This window comes from Lissotriton helveticus, chromosome 4_1, assembly GCF_964261635.1.
Source record: "Lissotriton helveticus chromosome 4_1, aLisHel1.1, whole genome shotgun sequence".
Taxonomy (NCBI): Eukaryota; Metazoa; Chordata; class Amphibia; order Caudata; family Salamandridae; genus Lissotriton; species Lissotriton helveticus.
The window spans coordinates 97,715,651-97,740,111 of record NC_136063.1 but is presented as its reverse complement, the minus strand read 5'-3'; the positions used below and the strand labels follow the sequence as shown (position 1 = coordinate 97,740,111).

General features: G+C 44.9%; 1 protein-coding gene across 1 annotated transcript in view; it reads left to right on the top strand.

Annotated features, from left to right (window-relative positions):
* The window catches only part of LOC144828393 (uncharacterized), a 203,121-nt gene that overhangs the window by 12,698 nt on the left and 165,962 nt on the right, over positions 1-24,461 (top strand).

Genomic DNA, 24,461 nt, shown 5'->3' with positions numbered 1-24,461 from the left:
ATGTGATGAGTGAAGTGACGGGTGTTGTGATGATGCCAGAAGCCCGGCAATGTTTGTTAAATGTATGGGGTCCGAATGATTATAATGTGTCGCAGTTTCGGTGGGTGACTCTTGCTAATATGGTAGCCAAACGAGATATTGCACAATTGTGGGGGTCCCCGAGGCCGCCTACAGTGACTGCTTGGAAACAGAGTGTGGACTGGTGCATGTTCAGAGAGAAGACAGTGTATATCGCAAGAGGTAGACCCGGAAAATGGGGAAGGATTTGGAACCAGTGGAACTCGTATCGGGGAGATATCTGTACGCCCCCACTGGCAGAAATTCCTGGTCCTTCTCGGTCACCCTGACCTGCATTCCTTCTAGCTGTGTTACATTAAGCTGTTTTTGTGCAATTCGCCTTTGGCCCCCCCCCCCCCCTATCGGTCTTCCAAGTATTTTTCTCCTATTGACATGTGTCTCCCGTCCTCCTCGAGCACAGGCCTAATGGATGTACTATTGCCATATTGCCTTGACTGTTTGTTGATGTGTTTTTTTTTCTCTGTTTTATGCAATAAAAAGTTACAGCAAAAAAAAAAAAAAACAAGCCTCAGTTCAAAGAGCACACACGTTGACGTCTCAAACATACGAGAAACAGGTAGGACACCACAACACTCGAGAAAAGACACACCCATGAGTAACAAAGTACATAACACTTATACAGTTCATTTTATATCTTTACAGATCATCCCCTGATGAAGGTACCGTGTGGTACCGAAATGCATTGGGCATGGCAAAGAAAATTGTGAAATGCAACAATTGAAATATGTTGTAAAAATTTTGGCATCAACAAATCATGTATTGTAAATATGTGTTTGATAGTGAGTAATTGCATAAGTAAAAAATATGTTTATTGTGTCTAAAAATAATCAGATTATGCAAATAAATAACTGATGAGTAACAGAACACAAAATTGGTTGATGAGTAACAATGTTTAAGGTGTAGGAAAACACCAAGTATACAGTGCGCAACTAGATGTGTTCCCCAACCAAATATTAATAAACAGGCGTGACAACCCTAAATAGTTGCAGCACCTATTGATTAGTAATCAGATTCATGATAAATTAGGAGTGCTCCTCACATCCCAACTACTCAGGGTCATGCATACATAGGCATTTTGGAGAGAGGTCCTATCCCATTTTATATCCATAACAGGAATGGTCTTACTCCTCCAGCCACAGGTCTTATTAGCAGGAGACCTGGGTGAGGATAGCTTCCTCCTCCTCTCACCACACCCCTTGCAAAAATAATGGCACATGTTGCTTGCGGCATGATTGTCAGTGGCCCAGTTGTGAAAACAACCAATGACTTCGCCACTTACTTGTAGAGGCGTTAGATCAGGGCAATTTTATGCAGTGGAGAAAATATCATCTGTAGTCCCGCACAGGGTCTATATGTTTTACTGGGTGTGGCTTCTATTTATTACACACATGAAGACGTCGCAAATCTTAAGCGGTGACCCGGCAGTTATGTCAAATGTACTCCGGCCCTCCTGACTTTTACCTGTGCCCCGCTGGTCAACAACACCACCGGGCTGGTGTTTACTTGATTCAGCACTAACATTAATAAGCATTGTCATAGCCAATAGGTCTCGCATTTGGGACCGTATAAGTTTTTAGCCATGCAACAGTTGATTTTATTGCACCAAGGATATTGTGCTGCATAACTAAACACTTATAAGGTTCCAAAAGCGAGACCTATTGGCTATGCCAATGCTTGTTTTTTCAGGTGTTTCTGTCCCCTTTTGTTTCTCGGCCTCTGACTGCCCTTTCGCACCTCCTGCCAGTGAGGCTAAGGAGGGGAGGGGGCTGCAGTACCACGCAGACTGACGGACATCTTGCCTGGAGACGGGAAATCTGCACAACAACAGAAGACCTGGTGGAAGTGTGTGTTGGGGGTGAGGGTCTCCCGGGGAGGGCTTGAGTGACACTTTAGGGATGAAAACACTTGAAGAGAAGATGTGAACGTTGTCACTTTGGCCCTTAAAGACAAGATCTACTGCGCAGATAGCAGTCACTGCTGCCAGGCACCAGGAAGACCTGTCTCCCCTCCGTGCAGCGCTCTAGCAGGGCCGAGGTGACAAGGAGAGCAGGAGTGCGGCACCTGACCCCAGAGTGTTGCAAAATGTTTAAGATGCTATTGCCAAGGTGTAGACGATTCAGAAAGTAACTCATGCTCATCTTTACCAAAAATATTTGCTTATTCAGTATTTAGAAATTACAAATTGTCTTATCATAACTCAACCAACGGTTTATTAGTGATGACCTGGTTTGAATACTGCTAAGTACTTGGGCATTTATGTTTTGAACATTGGAATACATGAGGAAATACAACAAACATACCTATTTTATGTTTTGCGGCTGTATGAACCTCTGTTACTGTATTTTACTTTATAGGTGAATAAATACATTTAAGGGGTCGCCTTTTCGTAGAGTATAATACACACCTTAAAAGATATCCGATTCATTCATGCGTTTATCAACACCCGCTTTTAACCTCCCCCATAATTCCTCGTAATCTGGCAGGCCTTCCAAGTGCTGCTCGGGGCTGTAAAAGAGCCCCTTACAGATCGAATCATATTTGCATGGGAGATGTTGCTAGGCGGGTGTGCTCCCCCGCACAGTGATACGTAAACCCTTGAAGAACTATGCACTACAGAAGCGCTCTTCACCAAACCGCCTTAAAGACAACCTTAGGCGCTTTTTCCGACTCGTCAACATATGGATATAAGGAAGGCCTTTTGCCTGCTAGCGCCCGGAGGCAGCAACAACAATCTAAAATACGGTGTGTTTTGAAACAGAGTTTGCATGGATAAAATTGCTTACTAGGGACTTCCTATAAAAGCAGCTTCTATGTGTTGATGAAAGGGAATTTAACGCTATGTTTACATGAGATGAGAGTTGGTAATTATTCCATTGCAGACGAGCAGACAGTGTGCTCTGTGTTAACGAAGGAAGTCGGCGGTAACTAAGCATTATAGAAATAATAATTTATTTACATATAACGCTGGTGCAAGACTCTCCCTATTTAAGCGCCATAAATAACCACTGCTACCCAGCTCAGTGCACCACTTCTATGTATGCCAAAAAGATGAAATGTTGCTCCTCGAACCTGCGTATTTTGACCCAGATCTCCAGTCCCCATCACTGTGGCTTAGCCCTTCTCCACGTCGTAATCACAGCTTTGGGCGGGAAGGTGGGGGGTTGCATCTCTGAAGGTCAAAGTGACCATTATTTTATTTAACTTGATCTACTGGGTCGTTTTATTTTTTTTACACTGTTCCGACATTTAAATTATTATCTCGGACAATGTATTTGTTTATTCAAATAATGTGCAAATAAAATTGATGAGCAAACAAAATAAAAAATACACATTTGGGGGTTCGCCTTTCATATACAAACAGTGATGAACCACACGTAGAGGAAAATAAGTATCTTTATTTGTGTCACAGATTCAAAACGGCTGGAGTGTCCTGGGGCTTGGAGATCAGAAATGTAGCGCATGCAGGGAGCTCGGAAACGATGGGCACATCATCACTTGAGTGTAGAAAGGGTACGAGGGCCCCTTGGAAAGAGGAGAGAGTGCTCACTTTAGAACAGGGCGATGGAATCCCGAAGGGAAATTAAAACACAGAAATAATACGGATTAGAGAATGTCGATTCCATGCGAAAGTAACTTTCTGGTTTTCAACTGATTCGATAGCGTTTTATTCCAATTGGTCATTTGAGTAAATCGGGTGAGGCAGGTCAAAGGAGAGTACAGTTATAATATTGTCAGTGTTTGCCCAACGCTGGATGTCAAGCCGTGGGTAAGATCTCTGATTTACGGAGCAGAGCTTTGGGTTACGCCCTGTGTCCCTGATTCTTGCTAAGCATTAAACATGATTCTGGTGCGGCCTCCTCTGAAGTAACACTTAAATCAGATGGAGTACTGTAACCGCAGGGCGCGCTTATTCAAACGGGCATTCGGATCAAAAGCCGCACCTTAAATATACAGCCTCCTTGGGTTTCTGTGCTTATTTTGGGATACAGAAAAGGCTACGCATTAAGCTCCTCCTGCCACCGGCTGCTTTCTATCTGGATTGTTAATTTAATTCCTTCTGCCCATATTGTTAGGTCGCAGCTCCTAGACGCGGGAGATATGCGAATTTGAGCGCTATATAAACAAGCATTGGCCGTGCGGCCGTGAAGGTGTTCCGGCCGCGTGGCCCGCGAAAGGGATAGTGATCGCGATCAAGTGCGGCGGAGGAAAGACACATGGTGGCTGCGCGCGTGCACGCTCACGTGCAAGCAAGCTTTAGGCCACCAAAAGCCTGTGGCAGCACTTTGAAAACCATACACTAAATGTCTCGGCCATGCCAGAACATGCGCTGGATCAGGCGAGACCTAAAAAGATGAGAAATAAAAGACCAAGCATTTATTTAAAGGTTAGTTGAAGTTAAAAAAAGGAAGTAGCTGGGTTTGCTGTACCTCTTTACTGAATTAACACCTTCTTTATTTATTTATTTATGTATTTATTTATTCATTTATTTTATTTAAAGAGTTTTATATAGCGCTGGTTAGACCCAACGGTATCAGAGCGCTTTACATGAGAATCAACAATGTAACAGAAAAAGATCAACAATTACACATTACATAACAAAATAGGCAATACATTAGGAGAGGAGAGAAAGGAAAGAGGAAAGTAGTGGAGGGGGCAGAAGAGGTGAGAAAGGGAGGATAAAGGAAGAGACAGCAAGGAGAGACGAAAGGAAGTCTGTCTAAAGACCGACTGGGTAGGTGACGACCAAGGAGGGAATCCACGGCCCATCTCTCCTATAGCTAAACCAGGTAGCTCGATCGGGCATCAGACAAAATAGTTCAGTCTCAAGTGGCGAGGGAAGAAGTTCCCAAAAAAACAAAAAGGGTGGGGACAAAGCGCCAGGGCAGGTGAGGGCAAAGGACAGAAGTTGGAAAGAGTAGGAGTGAAAGGGGACAAGACCGGGGAAAGCAAGAATGAGAGACTGGGGGGGGGGGAGACAGCTCAGAAACCAAGTGGGTAGGTGATGGCACGAGGAGGTAATCGACTGCCAGTCTCCCCTAAAGCTCGCCAAGTGGCTCCAACGGTCGTCGGGCCGAGGGATAGACAGAGAGGATCAAAGGAAAATTGCAGAAAAACAAAGAGGAAGGGGGGTGTGTGAGACAGGGAGACGGAGAGAAACTGTGCCCATGGTCCGGATGGATAGGTGACGGTCAGGGGGTGAACCAAGACCAATCTCCTCTTTAGCTGAGCAGAGTAGCTCCACCAGGCTTTCGGCATGGTGCTCTGACTCCGCAGTCGAGATAGAGCTAAGGTGCACTCGCGCAGTCGAGATAGAGCTAAGGTGCACTCGGGACTCAGTGGTAGGCAGCTTAGTTCGTGGGGGAGCCATGGTCCAGAGAATTGCGGGCGTCATCTTGAGGTCAGGCGTAGTCCTGGTAGGGGTTATGTCAGGAAGAAGATCAGGAGGGGTAAAAACAGTCCTCACTGGTGGCCATGTTAGGGTCAGGCATCTTGGGACCCTAACATTTGTAAAGACATCTTGCAGCATATATGTTTGTGTAAAAATATGCTACATTTTCTCCAAAATTTAAAAATCGTATTTAATTAACATGCAGAACTGTTTCACGTTAGTACATAAGATTATATGTTTCAGGAAACGGCTAAAAACGTGGCTATTTAATCACTAACTTTTTTTCTTTCACCTGATACACTGTCCCCCCCCCCCTGTTCACTAAGCGCCGGGACACCTCAGTGAGAGGTAGCTGTCGCGCTATATAAACTTCAGAATTATTATTATTATTATTATTATTATTATTATTATATCAGTGCATTGAGAAGTATTTTCTTTTTTAAAAAGTGATAGTTTTCAAACATGAATTTAGAGAAAAGCATGCCCCCTACCTGAAAACAATGCCTAGTGAACTAAGAGGCAAATCAGTTATGTGCACCCTTTGGGTGGTCTGAGTTGCAATTATACTGAACAACATTATAGTTCATTAATTCAAGTACAGGAGAGGGTTTTTACAGTGCTCATCCAGAAGTCGTGTATTTCAAGGTCCTCTTGTAGGTGATGACAATGGAGCAAAAGAGAAATAAAACAATTGTTTAGGATCACAAAATTTGGTAAAGTGGGGAAGCCAGGGTTCATCGCAGGTTTTCTAGTTTCACATTGGGCAATCCAGGTACTAGATGCACATGCTATGTTTTCCCCACCTTACTGCCCCCACCATCACTGCCCCCCACTCCACCAGCTGCCACCTTTCTGGCATCAGTGTGGCATTTGGTCACACCACAGACCAAGCTTTTTGGCCCCTGGGAAAATGCAAGTTCCCATGACTTAAAAGACCCCAATTGTGTGAACTGTACTCACCTCAGAGGTGAATCATCAACATGACTCCCAGTGATGCAGTCACCTTGGGGTTCAAGCCTGGATTACTCTAACAAACTTGGTACACTCTTTCTACCTGAAAGAGAGATTGTATGCTGGGGGCCCAGGACTCCTATGGTAGCACATGCCTGCTGTAATTCCAAGATACGTTCTATTGTAAACTCAAACCTGTTGTGAGCTATAAAATGAATAAAAACGTTAAAATAAAATAGTCATTAGAATTTCCTATCGTCGCCCAATGCACTGAACGCATGTGTAGTGCACATGCACTATGTATACCTGCTTAGTTTGCTGCTTTTGAGGAAGATAAACCGCAGTATTTTGCTTTCTCTGCACAAAAGGGCATTCTTTCAAAATGTCTGTCTGGAAAGTCATGATAATTTTCTCTTAAGTAAAAAGTGAATCCGAAGTTGAATGCACATTTGATTTGTATGCTAAGGAGCTCATCTGTCGCTCCTTACACCTACGTATGTGTAGTATGAAGTGCGAGGAACCACCCTAGCGACTAAGCTTTTCTTCTTATGCTGCATTTGGAGACGTTTTGTCTCTTAACATGTCTGCTTTCAGTCCAAGTATGTATTTATAGATTTCAAATTCTTTTCAGAAGCTGTAGTCCTCACTAAATCACATAAGGGCTTCACCATATGTTGCAGGTAAGCGCACCCAATGTTAAAAAAATATATCAGATCTTGTAACTTTCTCAGTGTTTTTGTAAGTGTAAGGTAATACACCTCTGTTGGAAGTCCGATGTTAAACCTTTACCCTCCCTGAATGATTCATATCCAAGGGATATCACATAAAAATGTGCAATTTTTGATTAGTCAAAGTTTATTTCATACCAGTGTCGAACTAGCAAAGTCACAATTCGGTTCACCATCTCCAGGTGTTCTTTTAAGTCATCATAACATCTGTAATATAAATGTCATCAGTGTATGATGCAAGGCAGGATTGTATTGAAAGATCTTTATGATACATGCTGCATAGAGCCCAGGGCTATTCTATACCCTTGTTATGTTGTTTTGTATACACCCTGCTAACCCCCGAGGGTAACTAGGCGCTTGAGCAGGTGTGTGAGCGAGTGGTCCCTGCAGAATTATTCGTAGAGCCATGTTTTCTCTTTTTGTGGAACTTAAGAAGTGAGGAGGAGGGCCTGATGTCTCGTGGTAGGTTGTTCCATATTTGTAGAGCAATATATGAGAACAAATTACCTCCTGCTCTTCTTCTTTTGTGAATGTGGGGTATGTGTGTGTTAGAAATGGGGGTCTTTAGTTGGCAGAGGTAGGTACGTTTGCCCAAATAGGGACCCTTGCTTCTAGTCGGGGTAAGGGGGATACACGTCCAAATTAACCCCTGCTCACCCTTGGTAGCTTGGCATGAGCAGGCAGGCTTATCTCAGAGGCAGTGTGTAAACCATTTGTGAACACATACAGTAATACAGTGAAAACACTGCAAATGGACACCACACCAGTTTAGAAAAACAAGTAATCTTTATCTAAACCAAACAAGACCAAAACTACAGAAATCCACAGTACAGTAATAAAAATAAGACTTTCAAATGATAGAAATAGTTCAGATCAAAGCAAATTGCATATGCAACACTTTTCACACAAAGTACCTTGAATGCGTTATGCACACAAACAAAAAGGGTCGCAGGGAAGATGATGCGTCAGTTCCTTACACTCAGGGAAGGTGATGCATCTGTTCCTTACAGCTGCACTGGGGAGGTGATGTCTCGGTACCTTACCGGAGAGGAGGGAATGTGGTAGTTTCTTACTGTGTGGGGAGGTGATGTCTCGGTTTCTTACTGCGTCCCCAATGATGCAAAAGAGTTGGCGCCTCGATACGATGCAGGACGATGTGTGCCTTCCTGCTGCCGCACAACTGGCCTTGCACTAGAATCGGTGCAGTGATCTCGGTCTTCCGAGATTGGTGCATTAGATGCGGCATGCAGCAATTTCTCAAGCCGCTGGTAGGTGCTGCAACGATTTCGTCAGTGATGCATCAGAAACAGGTGGGGGTGCGTCGCGCTTCTCGAAGTTGCATTACTTTTCCAGCTCCTAGCAGCAGACAGCCTCCAGAGGTCACAAACAACAGCAGGCACCTCTTAGCCGGTCAGAATACCCAGCAAGGAAGTTCATGGGAGCTGGTGGTGAAGTCTTTGCGTCCCCGAGACTTCCGAACAGGAGGCAAGCTCAGTTTCAAGCCCTTGGAGATCTTCCTCAAGCAGGGGACACAGCAAACAGCAAAGTCCTTTTCCCTCTCCTGGGCAGAAAGTAGCCACTGCAGGCCAACCCCAGACATCAAACAGCACAGGGACAGTATTCCTCCTCAGCTTCTACGACTCTTCTCCTTGGCAAAGGTTCCTCTTGATTCCCAGAAATGATCTATAAGTCTGGGATCTGGGCCCATCTTTTTATACACTAAATCTTTGTTCCTCCCGGTCCAGGGCTCTGAACCTAGTCCAAACCAGTTCTAGGGGGCACTTTGCAAGTGCACAACAACCTCCATTGTGTGAGCCCTCGCTCCAGGCACACCACATGGGGGGCAAAGCCATCATTGTGGAAGGCAGGCAGAAGCCCTATTCAGGTGCAGGTGCTACTCTTCCCACCACTCCAATGCAGACCATGCCTATTCAGCCTAGCGCTGACTCATCCAGACTCTCTGGAGGCACTGCACATCCCCAGCCCCTGTCACTTCAAAGCTAGACAGCCAATACACATATTATACTAAAAGCAATGTTTGAGGGCCACGATGTCTGTTGAATGGGCTATTGAGAAAAGGGCACACTAATTCATGTATGGTGGTCATGCATACATAGGCATTTTGGAGAGAGGTCCTATCCCGTTTTATATTCATAACAGGAATGGTCTTACTCCTCCAGCCACAGGTCTTATTAGCAGGAGACCCGGGTCAGGATAGCTTCCTCCTCCTCTCACCACACCCCTTGCAAAAATAATTGCACATTTTGCTTGCGGCATTATTGTCAGTGGCCCAGTTGTGAAAACAACCAATGACTTCGCCACTTATATGTAGTGGAGTTAGATCAGGGCAATTTTATGCAATGGAGAAAATATCATCTGTAGTCCCGCACAGGGTCTATATGTTTTACTGGGTGTGGCTTCTATTTATTACACACATGAAGACGTCGCAAATCTTAAGCGGTGACCCGGCAGTTATGTCAAATGTACTCCGGCCCTCCTGACTTTTACCTGTGCCCCGCTGGTCAACAACACCACCGGGCTGGTGTTTACATGATTCAGCACTAACATTAACAAGCATTGGCATAGCCAATAGTCTCGCATTTGGGACCTTATACGTTTTTAGCCATGCAACAGTTGATTTTATTGCACCAAGGATATTGTGCTGCATAACTAAACACTTATAAGGTTCCAAAAGCGAGACCTATTGGCTATGCCAATGCTTGATTGTTTTTGTGTTTCTGTCCCCTTTGGTTTCTCGGCCTCTGGCTGCCCTTTCGCACCAGTGGGGGGGGGGGGGAGGGGGCTGCAGTACCACACAGACTGACGGACATCTTGCCTGGAGACGGGAAATCTGCACAACAACAGGCGACCTGGTGGAAGTGTGTGTTGGGGGGGAGGGTCTCCCGGGGAGTGCTTGAGTGACACTTTAGGGATGAAAACACTTGAAGAGAAGATGTGAACGTTGTTACTTTGGCCCTTAAAGACAAGATCTACTGCGCAGATAGCAGTCACTGCTGCCAGGCACCAGGAAGACCTGTCTCCCCTCCGTGCAGCGCTCTAGCAGGGCCGAGGTGACAAGGAGAGCAGGAGTGCGGCACCTGACCCCAGAGTGTTGCAAAATGTTTAAGATGCTATTGCCAAGGTGTAGACGATTCAGAAAGTAACTCATGCTCATCTTTACCAGAAATATTTGCTTATTCAGTATTTAGAAAATACAAATTGTCTTATCATAACTCAACCAACGGTTTATTAGTGATGACATGGTTCAAATACTGCCAAGTACTTGGGCATTTATGTTTTGAACATTGGAATACATAAGGAAATACAACAAACGTACCTATTGTATGTTTGCGGCTGTATGAACATCTGTTACTGTATTTTACTTTATAGGTGAATAAATACATTTAAGGGGTTGCCTTTTCAGAGAGTATAATACACACCTTAAAAGATATCCGATTCATTCACGCGTTTATCAACACCCGCTTTTAACCTCCCCCATAATTCCCCGTAATCTGGCAGGCCTTCCAAGCGCTGCTCGGGGCTGTAAAAGAGCCCTTTACAGATCGAATCATATTTGCATGGGAGATGTTGCCAGGCGGGTGTGCTCCCCCGCACAGTGACACGTAAACCCTTGAAGAACTATGCACTACAGAAGCGCTCTTCACCAAACCGCCTTAAAGACAACCTTAGCCTCTTTTTCCGACTCGTCAACATATGGATATAAGGAAGGTTGGGAGAAGGTAGAGAGATCAGTTTATCTCCTTTCGCCTGCTAGCGCCCGGAGGCAGCAACAACAATCTAAAATACGGTGTGTTTTGAAACAGAGTTTGCATGGATAAAATTGCTTCCTAGGCACTTTCTATAAAAGCAGCTTCTATGTGTTGATGAAAGGGAATTTAACGCTATGTTTACATGAGATGAGAGTTGGTAATTATTCCATTGCAGACGAGCAGACAGTGTGCTCTGTGTTAACGAAGGAAGTCGGCGGTAACTAAGCATTATAGAAATAATAATTTATTTACATATAACGCTGGTGCAAGACTCTCCCTATTTAAGCGCCATAAATAACCACTGCTACACAGCTCAGTGCACCACTTCTATCTATGCCAAAAAGATGAAATGTTGCTCCTCGAACCTGCGTATTTTGACCCAGATCTCCAGTCCCCATCACTGTGGCTTAGCCCTTCTCCACGTCGTAATCACAGCTTTGGGCGGGAAGTTTGTGAAATGCATCTCTGAAGGTCAAAGTGACCATTATTTTATTTAACTTGATTTACTGGGTCGTTTTATTTTTTTTACACTGTTCTGGCGTTTAAATCATTATCTCGGACAATGTATTTGTTTATTCAAATAATGTGCAAATAAAATTGATGAGCAAACAAAATAAAAAATACACACTTGGGGGTTCGCCTTTCAAATAAAAACAGTGACGAACCGCACTTAGAGGAAAATAAGTATCGTTATTTGTGTCGCAGATTCAAAACGGCTGGAGTGTCCTGGGGCTTGGAGATCGGAAATGTAGCGCATGCAGGGAGCTCGGAAACGATGGGCACGCCATCACTTGAGAGTAGAAAGGGTACGAGGGCCCCTTGGATGGAGGAGGGAGTCCTCACTTTAGAACAGGGCGATGGAAGCCCGAGAAGGCAATTAAAACACAGAAATAATACGGATTAGAGAATGTCTATTTCATGCGAAAGTAACTTTCTGGTTTTTAACTGAATTGATAGCGTTTTATTCAAATTGGTCATTTGAGTAAATCAGGTGAGGCAGGTCAAAGGTGAGTACAGTTATAATATTGTCAGTGTTTGCCCAACGCTGGATGTCAAGCCGTGGGTAAGATCTCTGATTTACGGAGCAGAGCTTCGGGTTACGCCCTGTGTCCCTGATTCTTGCTAAGCATTAAGCATGATTCTGGGGCGGCCTCCTCTGAAGTAAAACTTAAATCGGACGGAGTACTGTAACCGCAGGGCGTGCTTATTCAAACGGGCATTCGGATCAAAAGCCGCACCTTAAATATACAGCCGCCTTGGGTTTCTGTGCTCGTTTGGGATACAGAAAAGGCTACGCATTAAGCTCCCACTGCCACAGCGCTGCTTTCTAGCTGGATTGTTAATTTAGTTCCTTCTTCCCATATTGTTAAGTCGCAGCTCCTAGACGCGGGAGAAATGCGAATTTGAGCGCTATACAAACAAGCATTGGCTGCGCGTCCGTGAAAGTGTTACGGCCGCGTGGCTTGCGAAAGTGATAGTAATCGCGATTAAGTGCGGCGGAGGAAAGACACATGGTGGCTGCGCGGGTGCACGCTCACGTGCAAGCAAGCTTTAGGCCACCAAAAGCCTGTGGCAGCACTTTGAAAACCCGTCCACTAAATGTCTCGGCCATGCCAGCGCATGCGCTGGATCAGGCGAGACCTAAAAAGATGAGAAATAAAAGACCAAGCATTTATTTAAAGGTTAGTTGAAGTTAAAAAAGGAAGTAGCTAGGGTTTGCTGTACCTCTTTACCGAATTAACACCTTCTTTATTTATTTATTTATTTATTTATTCATTTATTTTATTTAAAGAGTTTTATATAGCGCTGGTTAGACCCAAAGGTATCAGAGCGCTTTACATGAGAATCAACAATGTAACAGAAAAAGATCAACAATTACACATTACATAACAAAATAGGCAATACATTAGGAGAGGAGAGAAAGGAGAGAGAAAAGTAGTGGAGGGGGCAGAAGAGGTGAGAAAGGGAGGATAAAGGAAGAGACAGCAAGGAGAGACGAAAGGAAGTCTGTCTAAAGACCGACTGGGTAGGTGACGACCAAGGAGGGAATCCACGGCCCATCTCTCCTATAGCTAAACCAGGTAGCTCCATCGGGCATCAGACAAAATAGTTCAGTCTCAAGTGGCGAGGGAAGAAGTTCCCAAAAAAACAAACAGGGTGGGGACAAAGGGCCAGGGCAGGTGAGGGCAAAGGACAGAAGTTGGAAAGAGTAGGAGTGAAAGGGGACAAGACCGGGGAAGCAAGAATGAGAGACATGGGGGGGGAGGGGGGAGACCGCTCAGAAACCAAGTGGGTAGGCGATGGCACGAGGAGGTAATCGACTGCCAGTCTCCCCTAAAGCTCGCCAAGTGGCTCCAACGGTCGTCAGGCCGAGGGATAGACAGAGAGGATAAAAGGAAAATTGCAGAAAAACAAAGAGGAAGGGGGGTGTGTGAGACAGGGAGACAGAGAGAAACTGTGCCCACGGTCCGGCTGGGTAGGTGACGGTCAGGGGGTGAACCAAGGCCAATCTCCTCTTTAGCTGAGCAGAGCAGCTCCACCGGGCGTCGGGCATGGTGCTCCGACTCCGCAGTCGAGATAGAGCTAAAGTGCACTCGGGACTCAGTGGTAGGCAGCTTAGTTCGTGGGGGAGCCATGGTCCAGAGAATTGCGGGCGTCATCTTGAGGTCAGGCGTAGTCCTGGTAGGGGTTATGTCCGGAAGAAGATCAGGAGGGGGAAAACCAGTCATCACTGGCGGCCATGCTAGGGTCAGGCATCTTGGGACCCTAACATTTGTAAAGACATCTTGCAGCATATATGTTTGTGTAAAAATATGCTACATTTTCTCCAAAATTTAAAAATCTTATTTAATTAACATGCAGAACTGTTTCACGTTAGTACATAAGATTATATGTTTCAGGAAACAGCTAAAAACGTGGCTTTTTAGTCACTAACTTTTTTCTTTCACCTGATACACTGCACCTCCCCCCCCCCCCCCTCTGTTCACTAAGCGCCGGGACACCTCAGTGAGAGGTAGCTGCCGCGCTATATAAACTTCAGAATTATTATTATTATTATATCAGTGCATTGAGAAGTATTTTCTTTTCTTAAAAGTGATAGTTTTCAAACATGAATTTAGAGAAAAGCATGCCCCCTACTTGAAAACAATGCCTAGTGAACTACGAGGCAAATCAGTTATGTGTACCCTTTGGGTGGTCTGAGTTGCAATTATACAGAACAACATTATAGTTCATTAATTCAAGTACAGGAGAGGGTTTTTACAGTGCTCATCCAGAAGTCGTGTATTTCAGGGCTCGACAAATCCGAAAAATGGTACTAGTCCTGCAGGTCTAGTACCATGAAAAATCCCCTCGACCTGACTCCAACCCACTTGACCTCCGTCTCTGAAAACAGAGCAAAAGTGACAAGATAACAAGATTTAAAGGCATGTTTATTGCTCATTTCCTTTGTGAATAATAAAAATGCCTTTAAATCGTGTTATCTTGTCACTTTTGCTCTGTTTTTAAAGACCGAACACAAAAGTTAGTTCGATTTGCTACTCGCCAGAAAGGGCGAGTAGGACCTAAAAATAGCTCGTCCTCATCCATTCTTCCTCGCAAATGCGAGCCGGCGAGTGGATTTGTCGAGCCCTGTATTTCAAGGTCCTCTTGTAGGTGATAACGAAGACAAAGGAGCAAAAGAGAAATCAAACAATTGTTTAGGATCACAAAATTTGGTAAAGTGGGGGAGCCAGGGTGCATCGCAGGTTTTCTAGTTTCACATTGGGCAATCCAGGTACTAGATGCACATGCTATGTTTTCCCCACCTTACTACCCCCACCATCCCTGCCCCCCACTCCACCAGCTGCCACCTTTCTGGCATCAGTGTGGCATTTGGTCACACCACAGACCAAGCTTTTTGGCCCCTGGGAAAATGCAAGTTACCATGACTTAAAAGACCCCGATTGTGTGAACTGTACTCACCTCAGAGGTGAATCATCAACATGACTCCCAGTGATGCAGTCACCTTGGGGTTCAAGCCTGGATTACTCTAACAAACTTGGTACACTCTTTCTACCTGAAAGAGAGATTGTATGCTGGGGGACACATGCCTGCTGTAATTCCCAGGTACTTTCTATTGTAAACTCAAACCTGTTGTGAGCTATAAAATGAATAAAAACGTTAAAATAAAATAGTCATTAGAATTTCCTATCATCGCCCAATGCACTGAATGCATGTGTAGTGCACATGCACTAGGTATACCTGCTTAGTTTGCTGCTTTTGAGGAAGATAAACCGCAGTCATTTGCTTTCTCTGCACAAAAGGGCATTCTTTCAAAATGTCTGTCTGGAAAGTCATGATAATTTTCTCTTAAGTAAAAAGTGAATCCGAAGTTGAATGCAAATTTGATTTGTATGCTAAGGAGCTCATCTGTCCCTCCTTACACCTACGTATGTGTAGTATGAAGTGCGAGGAACCACCCTAGCGACTAAGCTTTTCTTCTTATGCTGCATTTGGAGACGTTTTGTCTCTTAACATGTCTGCTTTTCAGTCCAAGTATGTATGTATAGATTTCAAATTCTTTTCAGAAGCTGTAGTCATCACTAAATCATATAAGGGCTTCACCATATGTTGCAGGTAACCGCACCCAATGTTAAAAAAGTATATCAGATCTTGTAACTTTCTCAGTGCTTTTGTAAGTGTAAGGTAATACACCTCTGTTGGAAGTCCGATGTTAAACCTTTACCCTCCCTGGATGATTCATATCCAAGGGATATCACATTAAAATGTGCAATTTTTGATTAGTCAAAGTTTATTTTATACCAGTGTCGAACTAGCAAAGTCACAATTCGGTTCACCATCTCCAGGTGTTCTTTTAAGTCATCATAACATCTGTAATATAAATGTCATCAGTGTATGATGCAAGGCAGGATTGTATTGAAAGATCTTTATGATTCATGCTGCATAGAGCCCAGGGCTATTCTATACCCTTGTTATGTTGTTTTGTATACACACTGCTAACCCCCGAGGGTAACTAGGCACTTGAGCAGGTGTGTAAGCGAGTGGTCCCTGCAGAATTATTCGTAGAGCCATGTCTTCTCTTTTTGTGGAACTTAAGAAGTGAGGAGGAGGGCCTGATGTCTCGTGGTAGGTTGTTCCATATTTTTGGAGCAATATATGAGAACAAATTACCTCCTGCTCTTCTTCTTTTGTGAATGTGGGGTATGTGTGTGTTACACGTCCAAATTAACCCCTGCTCACCCTTGGTAGCTTGGCATGAGCAGGCAGGCTTATCTCAGAGGCAGTGTGTAAACCATTTGTGAACACATACAGTAATACAGTGAAAACACTGCAAGTAATCTTTATCTAAACCAAACAAGACCAAAACTACAGAAATCCACAGTACAGTAAAGAAAATAAGACTTTCAAATGATAGAAATAGTTCAGATCAAAGCAAATTGCATATGCAACACTTTTCACACAAAGTACCTTGAATGCGTTACGCACACAAACAAAAAGGGTCGCAGGGAAGATGATGCGTCAGTTCCTTACACTCAGGGAAGGTGATGCATCTGTTCCTTACAGCTGCACGGGGAAGGTGATGCGTGTGTTCTTTACAGCTGCACTGGGGAGGTGATGTCTCGGTTCCTTACCGGAGAGGAGGGGATGTGGCAGTTTCTTACTGTGTGGGGAGGTGATGTCTCGGTTTCTTACTGCGTCCCCAATGATGCAAAAGAGTTGGCGCCTCGATACGATGCGGGACGATGTGTTCCTTCCTGCTGCCGCACAACTGGCCTTGCACTAGAATCGGTGCAGTGATCTCGGTCTTCCGAGATTGGTGCACTAGATGCGGCATGCAGCGATTTCTCAAGCCGCTGGTAGGTGCTGCAACGATTTCGTCAGTGATGCATCAGAAACAGGTGGGGGTGCGTCGCGCTTCTCGAAGTTGCATTACTTTTCCAGCTCCTAGCAGCAGACAGCCTCCAGAGGTCCAAAACAACAGCAGGCACCTCTTAGCCGGTCAGAATACCCAGCAAGGAAGTTCATGGGAGCTGGTGGTGAAATCTTTGCGTCCCCGAGACTTCCGAACAGGAGGCAAGCTCAATTTCAAGTCCTTGGAGATCTTCCTCAAGCAGGGGACACAGCAAACAGCAAAGTCCTTTTCCCGCTCCTGGCCAGAAAGTAGCCACTGCAGGCCAACCCCAGACATCAAACAGCACAGGGACAGTATTCCTCATCAGCTTCTACGGCTCTTCTCCTTGGCAAAGGTTCCTCTTGATTCCCAGAAATGATCTAAAAGTCCGGGATCTGGGCCCCTCTTTTTATACACTAAATCTTTGTTGCACCCGGTCCAGGGCTCTGAGCCTAGTCCAAACTAGTTCTGGGGGGCACTTTGCAAGTGCACAACACCTCCATTGTGTGAGCCCTCGCTCCAGACACACCACATGGGGGGCAAAGCCATCATTGTGGAAGGCAGGCAGAAGCCCTATTCAGGTGCAGGTGCTACTCTTCCCACCACTCCAATGCAGACCATGCCTATTCAGCCTAGCGCTGACTCATCCAGACTCTCTGAAGGCACTGCACATCCCCAGCCCCTGTCACTCCAAAGCTAGACAGTTTATACACATCCTAGCAGACACACACTGGATGACTAAGCAAGAAAATACCTACTTTCTAAAAGTGGTATTTTCAAACACAGAATGTAAAAATCACCCTCACTAAAAGATGCATTTTACATTCTGAGTTCAGACATACCAAACTTTATATTACTACCTTGTTCCCAGGGGTAGTTAGGCTTATGACATATTATAAGCAAACTCCCCCTCTATCCTATGGAAACAAATAGCCTTGCAATAGTGAAAAACGAAATTGGCAGTATTTCACTATCAGGACTTGCCACACACATTAGGGCATGTCCTACCTTTCACATATACTGCACCCTGCCCAAAGGGGGTACCTTGTGCCTACCTTAGGGGTGACTAACATGTAGGAAAAGGGAAGGTTAGGGCCTGGCAATTGGGTGCACTTGCCAAGTCAGCATGGCAGTATTAGACTGCACACAGGCACTGCAATGACAGGCCTGCGTTACATTTACAGGCTGCTTATGTGCAGTGCTGCAGACCCACTAGCAGCATTTGATTTACTAGTCCTGGGCACACACAGTGCACTGTACTAGGGACTGACAGTAAATCAAATAAGCCAATTATGGAAACACCAATCCATACATATAATTTACTGGGAAAGCATATGCACTTTAGCACTGATCAGCAGTGGTAAAATGCCCAGAGTCTTAAAACCAACAAAAACAGGTCCAAAACGGAAGGCCACAAAGCAAAAAATCTGGGGATAAACCTGCTGTAAAAGCCAGGTCTAACAGTGTGCAGGTGAGAATGAGGCTGAGTCTAGGTGCTTTGCAGACTGGTGAAAGTGTTTGTGATTGTTAAGGTATGCCGGACCCGTGGTGTGCATTAGGAGCCAGTGGAGCTTTCCGAGGTGGAGTGAGATGTGGGTGTGACATGGGATAGTCTCGCTGCAACATTCTGGATGGTCTAAAGTTTATCTAGGAGCTGCTTGGGAATTCCGATGTAGAGTGCATTGCTATAGTCTGGCTTGCTTGTGATGAGCGATTGCATGACAGTCTGGTATTCTGTAGTGGTCACTGGAAGATTTACTGTAAGATATGTAGGATGTGAAAACAGGGGGTGCTTACTGTGTTCACTTATGCCGTCATGCTAAGCTTGTCGTCCAGGATGATTCCTAGCAGGGTTCAGGATGTTGGTCCTAGCTCTGTCAGCCACCAGGTGCGTCCCATGGGGAGGTCTTGTTACCGAAGACCAGTACTTCTATTTTGGCGGAGCTGAGCTTCAAGCAGTAGGTTTCATCCATTCTGCAACCATGGTAACTTAGTTGGTGAAGATGGTTCTGGGAGTGGTTGGCTTGTCCGTTAGCGAGAGGATGAATTGTGTGTCATCAGCATAGGAGTTGATAGTGATGCCTTGGGATCGGATGATGTTGGCGAGTGGTGTCATGTAGATGTGGAGCAGGGTTGGGCGGTGATCCCGGGAAACTAAATAGATGAAGTTCTTGATGGCTGATTTGAAAGCTTGTCATCTGATTCTTTTGGTTCTTCTCATTAGGAAGGAACAGACCCAGTTGAGTGTGGGCCCTTGGATGCTGACCTCGTGGTGTCTTTTGATTTGTCTACAGTGGGAGACAGTGTTGAATGTCGTGGAGAGGTCTAGCAGGATGAGGGCCACTGTTTCTCCTTAGCCCAGGATGCTCTGGATGTCATCAATGGCTGAAATGAGTGTTATTTTGATGCTGTGATTCTTTCTGACCGATGATTGAGTGGAATCCAGTGGGTAGTGTAGCTCAAGGTGGGCTGTGAGTAGCTGTAGATGGCTTCTCTATCACTGTGGCTGGGTAGGGTAGCAAGGAGATGGGTCGGAAGTTCAACTCCTTGAGGAGGGTGTTTTCCTGCATGCTTCCTGTCTTCTGTGAATGTGGCGCTTGTAATGGAGGAGTTGATGATGTGAGTGAGAGTGGTGCTGATTGATGATGCTCCCAGGTGGCAGACGTGGTAGGTACATGGATCCTTTTGGGCTGCTAAGTGGATGGTCAGCATGATCGTGGTTGTGTTGTCTCTGGTGAGGGATGTCCATTCAGTCAGGTCGCTGATTTTGTTTGTGTTGGGTAGGTTGGCTATGAGATTGCTGGAGTCTAGTTATTGTGTGAAGTTCCTGTAGATGTTTATGATTTTTCTGTGGAAGAAGTTTGATAGGTTGTCGCAAAGTTCTTGGGCGCGAGTGATGTTGCAGGAGACCAAGGGGGTGGTAAAGTCTTGGACGTACAAGAAGATCTCCTTGCAGCTGTTGGAGCTCTCTTCAGTGTTTTCAGCTAGCGCTCTTTTCTTATTATTTTTCTGTTGCTGGTGGTAGCGTCTCAGTAACGCCTTATAGGTGGTTCCATCTGTGGTATAGTAGTTTTCTTTTTGGCTGTTTGCAGTGTTGCTTGGCATTTTGAAGATCCTCGGTGTACCAGCTGGCTTGTTTTTTTACTCTGCTTGTTAGATTTGATGGGTATGAGGGAGTTGGCACATTTCTTGATGCAGTTTTGAAGTTGGTGATGTCCTTGTTGGGCTTGGGTTGATTTGTACTGAGGGTGTTGAGCTAGACTGTTTTTGAGATTTTGCCCCAGCTGCGGTTCAGTAGGCTGACACTGGTGGGTGCTTTGACTAGTAGTTTGTTGATTTGTAAGTGGATGATGGAGTGGTCAGGCCAAGTGAGTAGGAACACAGAGTTCTATTTAATGCTGTCGCTGGAGGTAATGATGGAATCCAGTGTGTGTCCTTCTGCGTCTTTTAGTCCAATAACTAGCTGGGTAAGTCCAATGTAGTATAGGCTTTTGAGGAGTGCTTTTGGGGGCCGGGTTTGGTTCTGTCTTCCAGGTGGAAGTTGAGGTCACTGAGGAATATGTAGGCCCTAAAGTCGATGGTGGAGGGTAATTAAATCTCTGAAGAGGCTGGTCAAGGTGGCTCGAGGTCCAGGCATCAGTAGGCAAGGGGTCCATTCAGGGTGAATTTCTCTGAGATTTTCTGCTTGAAGTGCAGATGTTCTTTGAATGGGGTGGCACTCACGGTGGATGTTGAGCACATGGGAGGAAGAGGAGGTATGGTTTGTTGCTGCTCAGAAGGTCCCAGATTTAGGTTGCTTGTTAGCTGAGGGATTGTGTGTTGACTAGCATGTACGCGAGGGAGTGTTGGTGGAAGGGATTTTTGTGATATGTGGTGTTGGCTGGGGGGTGTTACTGGTGCTTGATTGGGGTGTTTGGGTAGGTGATTGCAGGCGTACTGGTAGTAGGCGCAGATGAAGTCTCCTACCATTGTGTGTGGTGCAGCGCAGGGGTAGCAGTATTGAGTGACCAGAGGTATGCTGCTGAGTTTTACTGAGAGTTATTGGACCCGATTTCCTTGTACTGGCACAGTCCAGAGGTAGACTTGCCTTTCACACAATGGCTGCCATTAAGTCCCAGGAGGTTGAGAAACGTGTGGGCGGTAGGTAGGGCTTCTGGTGTGCGGGAAGGAGATGCATCAGGAAATGTATGGAATGGTTGAAGTGGTAGGCAGGAACAAGGTACGGGATGCATGGTGACTGATGCCACTGCACTGTACACCACTCTACCTTGCACCACTCCACTCTATCCTACACCATTGCAGTCTAATCTGCACCTCTCTACTCGTTGCTACTGCACTCTACACCACTGTACTCAAAGCCAATGCACTCTACGCTGAACTACTCAACTCTATTCTACACAACACCATCTATGCCACTCTACTCTACACCACTCCATAAAACTCTATTCCATACCACTCCACGACATTCTACTCCCCTCTACACTACACCTAGGTATTTGAGTTGGTGCCAGTCTGTTATGGAGTTTAGCAGCTTTATTGATGAGCGCTTTTCTTGGATATTTGGCAATGCATGTAGTGAGAGCCCTTAGACAGCTTATTTGATGGACACTTTGTAGGTTCTATACTGAATTTCGAAGCCCCTTTTTTGTGGTCTTGCTTCAGACACCCTCCAGCTGTCTGTACAGGAGACAGGATTGTGTACAGTACTCCACAGAGCAAATCCTTGCTCCAGATTGAATACCTTTCATGTCAGTATCAGTTAGTTACCTTGTAACTATTTGATCTTTTCTGTATTTGACCCACCAGCTTTTTAGGTCGAGCTTGGGCCGCTCACCCGCTGCTCTGCAAGACTTGCTGTATTCAGTCTTTGGGCTTTCAACACAACCAGCCCTTCTGGTTGGTTGGTTGGTTGGTTGGCCTGCCTTTCGAAATTCCTTTACTCTGGTTGGTCAAGTGTCCATCTGTTCCACCTTTGGGTGCTTGGGTCCCTCGCCTCTTTGCTTGCACCCCCTACCTCCCAACATTCCTGCCATCCTTCCTGCACCACTGCATTTTTTCAAAGGGAGTTTCCCTGCACAGTTTTTTGATGGCCATCTGTTTCCTCCTTGCTCGCACCCCCTCCCTCCCATCATGGTATTTGCTAAAGAAACACAATGCAGGGCTCGTTATTTACCTGGAGCCTTCCACTGGCTAAGATACTGGAACATTCTGAGTGGCATTCCGGGCAGTTCTGAGGCTCTGGCCCCAAAAAACGAACGGAGAAGAGGCAGTGCCTGGTACTCTTAGAATAAGGATTTCACGTTTTCATCTGTTAAGCCGAATTACCCTTTTCCCCATTCAGTGTTGAGTGCGGTATAGGTGGTTTCAAAGGAGGATTCTATAAACTAGTCCAGTTCATACTATCATCGGCTGCAGCTTCTTTGCTTTGTCAACAGTGTGCAAGTCTTTTCTTTGCACGAATGCTGGGTGGCGTGTGTTTTCATCAAGCCTATTCTTACCGTGCTGCAAAATAAATTTGGGTTGCTTATGCTTGTTACTCCTAGTGTTTTCTCGACCTGCAGAAATAACAAAGGGAATCCCCTCTGAGGCATCCAAAATATAATCTAGATTATTCAACATCTTTTTCTAGAAATTCAAGCTTTAATTTGCGAAGAGCTGCTTCAAGGAAGCCTTGCACGCCGTTACTTTTTCAACACTATAACGTTTTTATCACCACTTCTGCGGAACAGTGGTAAAGAAGCCAGAGAATGAACATAACCTAAACGCCTTGAAGGACAATAAGATGTTACAGTGGTGTGTTTGTTTGCTCAGAAGGAAGGAACAGCTGAGGTTGTCACAGAAGTCAAAGTGAGCCGTCGTAAGGATGACACATATTGACAGTATTTTTCATCGATAAACATTGTTATAATGCTGCAGTTGTGATTGCATTCGCAAAAACTGTTGCGCTATTTTCAGAGCGCACTTGGCTGATTGTCATCAGAAGTAATTTAAAAAACGATTTTGGAACTATTTTATTGATAGTCTCTGCTTCGAAGCAATCATAATCAGTGGCTGAGTGACACGTTTGCATTCTTGCAGCTGTAAATTACAAAGAATTCCCACAGCATGAAGTATGGGGAAATTAGAAGTAACACCAAAAACAGCAATAGGGGCTGTGCAGTTAACAAATAAGACAGTACAAAATGTAGTTCCTTTTTGTGTTATCATAGTGTATTTATTTTTGTCCTGCTCATTCACCCCCTTATACATGACCACCAGTGGCAGGAGGACAAGAGGATGAGTCTAAGTGTGTCAGAGTACAACTTTCTGCATCTTGGAGCCATGGGACCCATTCTACCACCTTCGGACTTGCCTAAGTCTATGGGTTTACCAACCATTCCTTGCCATCACATGCAATGCTGAGTTTATAGAAGAGCCCAATGCATACAACTGCCCTTAAAACTATTTTAAACAGCATGAGTAGAGCATTGCTTTACCACCTGCCCTCGGTCTCTACGATCCTGCCCCTTCTGCTGTGACACAGTCAGACTGCCCTGATCTTCTCTGCTCTCCTCTTGACGAGAGCTATGACATCTGTTTGGGCTTCCTAACTAAATCCCAACCTGGAATAGTGTGGACAATTACAACTGCCTGCCTCATGCCTTTTTTAATGTACAACCACATCACACACTGTTGAGTGTCACTCAATGAGCATCTAGTAAGCCAAAGCATGGAGTACAAGGCCCAATGTTTCATCTTTAAAACACCACACAGCCATGTACCACTTGTTGGTATAAAAATGTGACCCTGTGTCAACCGATCCGAGAACTAAGATCTACTGCCCAGAGCAGCCTGTCACTCCATGCGGACTGTTCTTGTGACTTCGGGTCACATGATAGCTTAGCGACTTGATGATTTTATAAGCGACGCTTCATGACTCGCTAAGTAATGAGCATGCTGCACAAAGTTCTAGAGAAAAAGACACACAACAGAGTTATTTGTTTTATTAAGGTGGGGAGGGCATATCCTTACGAAGTGCATGAATGTTTGGCCGGTTACATAATGTATTATGTCATTTTAAAAGTATTATCTATAGACGTTTGTGTGACATGGAAGGCAGCCCTCAACAGCAGCCGACAAGAGTAAACTCCACTACATACCACTCCACAACACAAAATACCCCTTCACATAATTACTCTCTAAAACACACAATCCCACTCCACATAATTCCAATACTCCCAATACCACATAATTACTATACACATTCCACAGCACATGACACATAATTCCAATACAAAATCCACTTCACACAATTCCACCCCACACAATAACTATTTCAATCCAACGCACATAATTCCACAACACACCTCATACATACACTCCATAACACAAATAAAAAGTATTGCCATTTACAATACCAATAGCTCCAACAAATACAAGGCCTATTGCATAAGTAAAAAACATTACCATTTACAATGCCAATAGATCCATCTCCAATAAATGCAAGACCTGTTGTATTTACAATGATTGTTTTTTAAATGCATCCCATTTTCCTTACAGGAAAACGGGTTGTGTTTCAAAGAAAGAAATGAAAAGGTTTTTTTTCTTCATTTTTTAATAACAGTGCCTGCTCTTAAAAAACTTTTCTCCACCATTCCCGAAGGGGTCTCTTT